Here is a 7,441-nt window from a genome sequence, read left to right on the forward strand (position 1 = left end):
AAAACCGTTCTGTGCTCTGTTTCCAGTTCAAAAGAAATAAGAAAAATTCTTCTTGAAAATAGAGGAGTGACTTCTTTGGCAACTTGATGGTCTTGAGAAACGACATAAATAACTCCTTGGGCGAGACTATCCTCTGAAAAGTTCTCTTGAAATCAAAAACGACTACCTTCTAAGATGTGCCCATCTCACGGGCAATAAAAGGAGTTCCAGCTTCAGAATCCACAGCCGGAGTAGAGAGTCGCGACGCGCGGTGGTCGCGGGTGGTAAGGCCGTTGTCGGGTCCGGGCTGTGCGTGGTGCTGGAGAACTTCTGTTTCGAAACCGAAAACCACCTGCTGCTCGCCGGGCGAGTTATACGCTCGTGGCTTTGATGACTACTAGGTAGCTATAGCTATGTGGGCTCGAATTAGCTGAGGAAAATGGCGCGGTGGATGCAACAAAAGTGCCGTACATGTGGCGGCCTCAACTGCTTTTGTGCACGCCCTCCGAACTAGGCTACTTCCTGCGGGCCACCCGAAGTCCGGCCGATTTCGTCCGGTGCGCCTGCTGGGGACGCAGCGATGACCCGCATAGCGGTGCGACGTTGCGGGTTCGTAGCGTTGTAGGTGACCCACAAACACACCAACGTCTCTGGCACGACCGTAGAAAACTTCATAAAAAAAAATGTTCAAATGGCTCTGAGCACTATGGGACTTAACTTCTAAGGTCATCAGTACCCTAGAACTTAGAACTACTTAAACCTAACCAAACTAAGGACATCACACACATCCATGCCCGAGGCAGGATTCGAACCTGCGACCGTACCGGTCGCGCGGTTCCAGGCTGTAACGCCTAGAACCGCTCGGCTACTCCGGCCGGCTAAACTCATTTTAAAGACACAACAAACATTTAAATGTGCGTAGCAGAATAAAAGGGGTAGATCTTGGGCACTGCTAAACCAGAAAGTAAAGTAATGCAATCACAACGTGGCCGGGTTTCAACAGAAAAATAACTGCCAACAGCTTGGCATTTCGGTGCACGGAACTTAAAACGGCTCCCCCGCGAGAAATGACGCCGCCTGTAACTGCAGCATGAGCGGTGGAGATACTGCGTGATGCCACAGGACAGGACAGGGCCACATCCAGGCTTAACCTCTCACGGACAGCAACGGCTACCACTGCGGACGCTGACAACCCCAGTTCCGCCACGACGTATTGGCCCACCTTTACCACTGATGACAGCTTCCACTCTCGCAAGCATACGCTCAATCAGGTGCTGGAAGGTTTCTTGGGCAATGGCAGCCCATTCTTCGCGGAATGCTGCACTGAGGAGAGGTGTCGTCGGTCGGTGAAGCCTGGCACGAAGTCGCCGTTCCAAAACATCCCAAGGGTGTTCCGTAGGATTCAGGTCAGGACTCTGTGCAGGCCAGTCCATTACAGGGATGCTGTTGTCTTGTAACCATTCCACCACAGGCCATGCCTTACGGAAAGGTGCTCGATCGTGTTTTAAGATGTAATCGCCATCCCCGAATTGCATTTCAACAATGGAAAGCAAGAAGGTGCTTCAAAGTAGGCCTGCGCTGTGATAGTGCCACGGAAAACAACAAGGGGTGCAAGCCACCTCTGTGAAAATCACGACCACACCATAACACCACCGCCTCCGAATTTTACTGTTGGCACTACATCCGCTGCTAGAGAACGTTCACCGGGCATTCGCCATACCCACACCTTGCCACCGGATCGCCACATTGTTTACCGTGATTCGTCATTCCACACAACGTTTTTCCACTGTTCAGTTGTCCAATGTTTACGCTCCTCGCACCAAGCGAGGCGTCGTTTGGCATTTACCGGCGTGATCTGTTGGTTATGAGCAGCCGCTCAACCATGGTATCCAAGTTTTCTCACCTCCCACCTAACTGTCATAGTATTTGCTATGGATCCTGATGCAGTTTGGAATTCCTGTGTGATGGTCTGGATTGACGTCTGCTTATTACACATTACGACCCTCTTCAACTGTCGGCGGTCTCTGTCAGTCAACAGACGAGGTCGGCCTGTACGCTTTTGTGCTGTACGTGCCCCTTCACGTTTCCACTTCACTATCACATCGTAAACAGTGGATCAGGGGATGATTAGAATGGAAATTTCGCATACAGACGCATGACACAAGCGACACCCAATCACCCGACCACGCTCGACGTCTGTGAGTTCCGCGGAGCGACCCATTCTGCTCTCTCACGCTGTCTAATGACTGCTGAGGTCGCTTATATGGACTACCTGGCAGTAGGTGGCAGCACAATGCACCTAATATGAAAGACGTATGTTTTTGGGGTTGTCCGGATGCTTTTGATCACATAGTGTAATTAAGACGAAGTCGTTTTTCGTGGCTGCGGAATATTCTCACGAAATTTCAATCACCAATTTTCTCCTCCGCATGCGAAAATATTTTGCTGACGCAGACCTACGTAGAGATAACGATCATCATAATAAAAGAAGGGAAATAAGAGCTCGCACGGAAAGACATACGTGTTCGTTTTTTCCGCGCGCTGTACAAGATTGAAATAATAGAGGATTATTTTGAAGTTGGCTCGATGAACCCTCTGCCGGGCACTTAAATGTGATTTGCAGAGTAGCCATGTAGATGTAGACGTAGATGTAACTGAAGGCGCGACGGGGTAGTCCTTTTTGCTTCTTTCGTCTCCAGTTACCGTAAACCCTAAATATTTATATAATACTGCTTGTTTTATTTTATTTCCTGTAATTTTAATATTCACGTCTTCAAATTCCTCGGAACACTCATTTCTGCCCTCTTTTTAGCTGATTGCTATTTTGCGCTTTTCTAAGTAGAGGCGAAATGCATGCAGCTTGAAATAGACATTGCTGTCAAGTGGGATCGGAAAACCCAATACATTTAATGTACGATGGTTGTTTCTTAAGTAAGGGCCGTTCGCGCGTATAGTCCCGTAGTTCGCGCAGACGCCGCAACAAGCCACCGCGCCACTTGCCGGCATCCTTCCCGTTCACACTGATGCAAGTTGCAGCTCTGTAGCTGACGTGTACGCATCGCTGTGCTACTTTATAATGTTTACGATTATTGAATAGCCAGCCGCGTGTGAGATGCGGTCAGTGATACGTTTTTCGACCGCGAGAAGCCTATCAGCTGCAGAAATTCATCGTCAGTTAACAGAAGTTTATGGCTCGAATGCAATGAGTGAAGGTAAAGTGCGTCAATCGGTTAGAGAGTTTAAAAATGGCCGTCAAAACGTCCATGACGAAGAACGCTCAGGCCGGCCCTCTGTAATCAGTGATGATTTGGTGGCTGCAGTCGAAACAAAGATTCGTGAGGACAGAAGATTGACAATTTCCACTCTTTCTTTGGAATTTCCACAAGTTTCAAGATCGGTTTTGTACAAAACTGGGTCTGAAAACCTAAACTTTAAGAAACTGTGTTCTCGGTGGGTACCCAGACTCCTCACAGAGGACCACAAAGGGAAGAGATTTGCCACTTCATTGGACTTTTTGATTCGTTACGAGGAAGAAAGAGATGACATGTTGAGTCAAATTGTCACTGGAGATGAAACATGGGTATCCTATATCACTCCCGAAAGCAAGCGACCATCGATGGAATGGCGACACACAACCTCACCCGTCAAGGTCAAAGCCAAACAGACGCTTTCAAAGCGCAAAATTATGGCAACTGTGTTCTGGGACCGGCACGGTGTTTTGCTAGTGGACTTTATGCCACGAGGAACGACAATCAACTCAGATGCCTACTGTGCAACTCTAAAGAAGCTCCGCAGAGCAATTCAAAACAAAAGGCGCGGCATGCTGACAAACAGAGTTTTGCTCCTGCACGCTAACGCTAGGCCTCACATCTCTCCAAAGACTCGGGATTTGATTGATTCTTTTGGCTGGGAAGTTTTGGACCATGCACCATACAGCCCCGACCTTGCTCCTAGCGATTTTCACCTTCTCCGGTACCTGAAACACCATCTTGGCGGGCAGCGCTTCAATGACGACGATGAAGTGAAAGCGGCCGTGAACTCGGAGCAGGCGGCCGAATTCTTTGAAGAGGGAATTAAAAACTTAGTTGTACGGTATGACAAGTGCTTAAATAAACAAGGCAACTATGTAGAAAAATAGGTAAAAGTGTGTAGAATCAGAAAATAAAAATTTTTTTACAAAAGTATTTGTATCTTTTTTTAAAATAAAAACGGCCCAACTTAGAAAACAACCCTCGTATGTTAAACTCGTATGTATTCATATCCAGGCAGTTTCCTCCGCTGAACAGGTCGCTAAAGAGACACCTCAGTGACCCTGTCCATTGAGGTTTTTGTTGTTTTAAATCTTATCGGCAGCTGTGTTAAATCGGTGTTTTTCATATATGTAAGCTGGAAATAGCTTTTAATATAAATTTATTAAAGTCAACAAATTTTAAATTATTAAAATTTCAAGATTTTTAATTAAACGCTTGGTTTAATATCCTTCGTAATAAATATCATTAATTGTGCATTCATATTTATTCAAATAAGTGAAGCGAAAGGATGGGACAGTAAAAATATTCTGTTCTCCAGTCACGTGAAACGTAATATTTTAGTTGGAAGATTTCTATTGAAAACATAATCTGTAATCGACGAAAGCTATTGCTCGTCTTCGAATGAGTCTTCCTGGGATGCATCTAAGGTAACATTTACGCATCATTCTGTTTTATGGTGATTTATCGGACAAATGGCTCTAGAAAGACAGTTTCGTAACATTCATAGTTAATAAAATGAAATGTAAGGTTAGACTATTATTATATTGCTGATAGAAGCTTATAAATGTCATATACAGCTGCTGTTTATCTCTTGCCCAACACGCTGCGTGGAAAAAGTTTCACTTAGTTTGTAACACACGGAATAATGAGTGCTTTCGACAGGGGACGTCGAGTTCATTCCATATTTCTGGATTTGTAGAAGACTTTTGACGCTGATTCTCAGAAGGGGCTGTTAATAAGATTGCGCGCCTGTGGAGTATCGTTTCAGGTGAGCGACTGGATTGGACTCTTTCTGTCAGAAACATAACAGTTGATAGTAATCCGCAGCAACGTCTCGGATTTCTTGAGAAAGCCTTATAAGTTGTAAATGGTTCAAATGGCTCTGAGCACTATGAGACTTAACTTCCGAGGTCATCAGTCCCCAAGAACTTAGAACTACTTAAACCTAACTAATCTAAGGACATCACACACATCCATGCCCGAGGCAGGATTCGAACCTGCGACCGTAGCGGTCGCGCGGATCCAGACTGTAGCGCCTAGAACCGCTCGGCCACTCCAGCCGGCTCGTTATAAGTGCACTGCGGTTCTTGATCTACACAGTCTGATGGAAAGTAACCGGACACCGCTGTGTAATGAGAAATTGGCCATTAGACGTCACGATAGGCGGACCCTCCAGTATAAGAGGAGGAGGGGAGAATTGTGTTGCCAGTAGAGAAGGAGTATCAGCCAATGGGTTTGTTAGGAGAGCTCAGTCACTTCGAACATGGAGTGGTCACTAGATGTCATCTGAGTTACAGATTATTCACGGACATTTCAACCATTCTAAAACTGTCAAAGTCGGCTGTTGGTGATGTGATTGTGAAGTGGAAACGGGAAGGGAGAACGACAGATAAACCAAGACGTACCATACTTCGTATTGTGACGGACAAGAAGCAGCGAGCATGGCGGATGGTGGTTGTAAAAGATTACTTGAAATCGGCAGAAAGAATAACTTGTGAGATTCAAATTGCTACGGGCAGTCCAGTTAGCGCTAAGGCTGTACGTATAGATTTAATAAGTATGGGGCACAATGGTCGAGCACTTCCTCGTAAGCCACGTACACTGAAGAGCCAAAGAAACTGGTGCACCTGCCTAATATCGTGTAGGATCCCCGCGAGAGCGCAGAGGTGCCGCAACACGACTGGGATAGACTCGGATAACGTCTGTCGTAGTGCTGGAGGGAACTGACACCTTGAATCATGCATGGTTGTCCATAAGTACGTAACAGCACAAGGGAGTGGAGATCTCTTCTAAACAACACGTTGCAAGGCATCCCAGAGATGCTCATTAATGTTCATGTCTGGGGAGTCTGGTGGCCAGCGGAAGCGTTTAAACTCAGAAAAGTGTTCCTGGAGCCACTCTGTAGCAATTGCCACTGTGTAACAATTCTGGACGTTTTGGGTGTCGCATTGTCCTGCTGAAATTGCCCAAGTCCGTTGGAATGCACAGTGGAAACGAATGTATGCAGGTGATCAGACAGGATGCTGCCACGTGTCAGATTCGTATCTGGGCGTATCAGGGATCCCATATGACACCAACTGCACACGCCCCACAGCATTACAGAGCCTCCACCATCCACCAGCTTGAACAGTCCCCCTGCTGACATGCAGAGTTCACGGATTCATGTGGCTGTCTCCATACCCGCATACGTCCATCCGCCCGATACAATTTGAAACGAGACTCGTCCGACCAGGCAACATGTTTCCAGCCATCAGCAGTCCTATGTCGGAGTTGACGGGTACACGTGTGGGCCTTCGGTTCCGAAAACCCGTATCCAAAACGTTTCGTTGAATGGTTCGCACGCTGACACATGTTGATAGCCCAGCATTGAAATCTGCACCAATTTGCGGAAGGGTTGCACTTCACGTTGAACGATTCTCTTCAGTCGTGATAGGTCACGTTCTTGCAGACTCTTTTTCCGGCCGCAGCGACGTCGGAGACTTGATGTTTTACCGGATTCCTGATATTCACTGTACACTCGTGAAATGTATGGTGTCACCGCCAGACACCACACTTGCTAGGTGGTAGCCTTTAAATCGGCCGCGGTCCGTTAGTATACGTCGGACCCGCGTGTCGCCACTATCAGTGATTGCAGACCGAGCGCCGCCACACGGCAGGTCTAGAGAGACCTCCTAGCACTCGCCCCAGTTGTACAACTGACTTTGCTAGCGATGATTCACTGACAAAATACGCTCTCATTTGCCGAAACGATAGTTAGCATAGCCTTCAGCTATGTCATTTGCTACGACCTAGCAAGGCGCCATATTCAGTTACTATTGATACTGAATCATGTACAGTCAAGAGCGACGTTCACCATTAATGGATTAAAGTTAAGTATTCCACCAGCTACGTCCGTTTTTCCTAAATTCTAATTTCCTTGTCCTGTTCCAGACGTTACGCCAGCCTGCGTGAGCTAAAACGCGTGCCTTTCGGCTTCCTCTAGTAACACGGTGTTGGCTCTCCTGCCAACCACAACAAAATGGTCGTACGGGAAAATCCCCACTTCATCGCTTCCTCGGAGTTGCTGTGCCCCATCGCTCGTGCGCCGACTATAACACGACGTAATCTTGAAAACCTGCCATTGTAGCACCAGTAAACGATGTAACAGCTACGCCAGACACTTGCCATATAGGCGCTGCCGACCGCAGCGTAGTATTCTGCCTGTAAAATAT

The sequence above is a fragment of the Schistocerca piceifrons genome, chromosome 9 (genome assembly GCF_021461385.2).
Source record: "Schistocerca piceifrons isolate TAMUIC-IGC-003096 chromosome 9, iqSchPice1.1, whole genome shotgun sequence".
In the NCBI taxonomy this organism is placed as follows: domain Eukaryota; kingdom Metazoa; phylum Arthropoda; class Insecta; order Orthoptera; family Acrididae; genus Schistocerca; species Schistocerca piceifrons.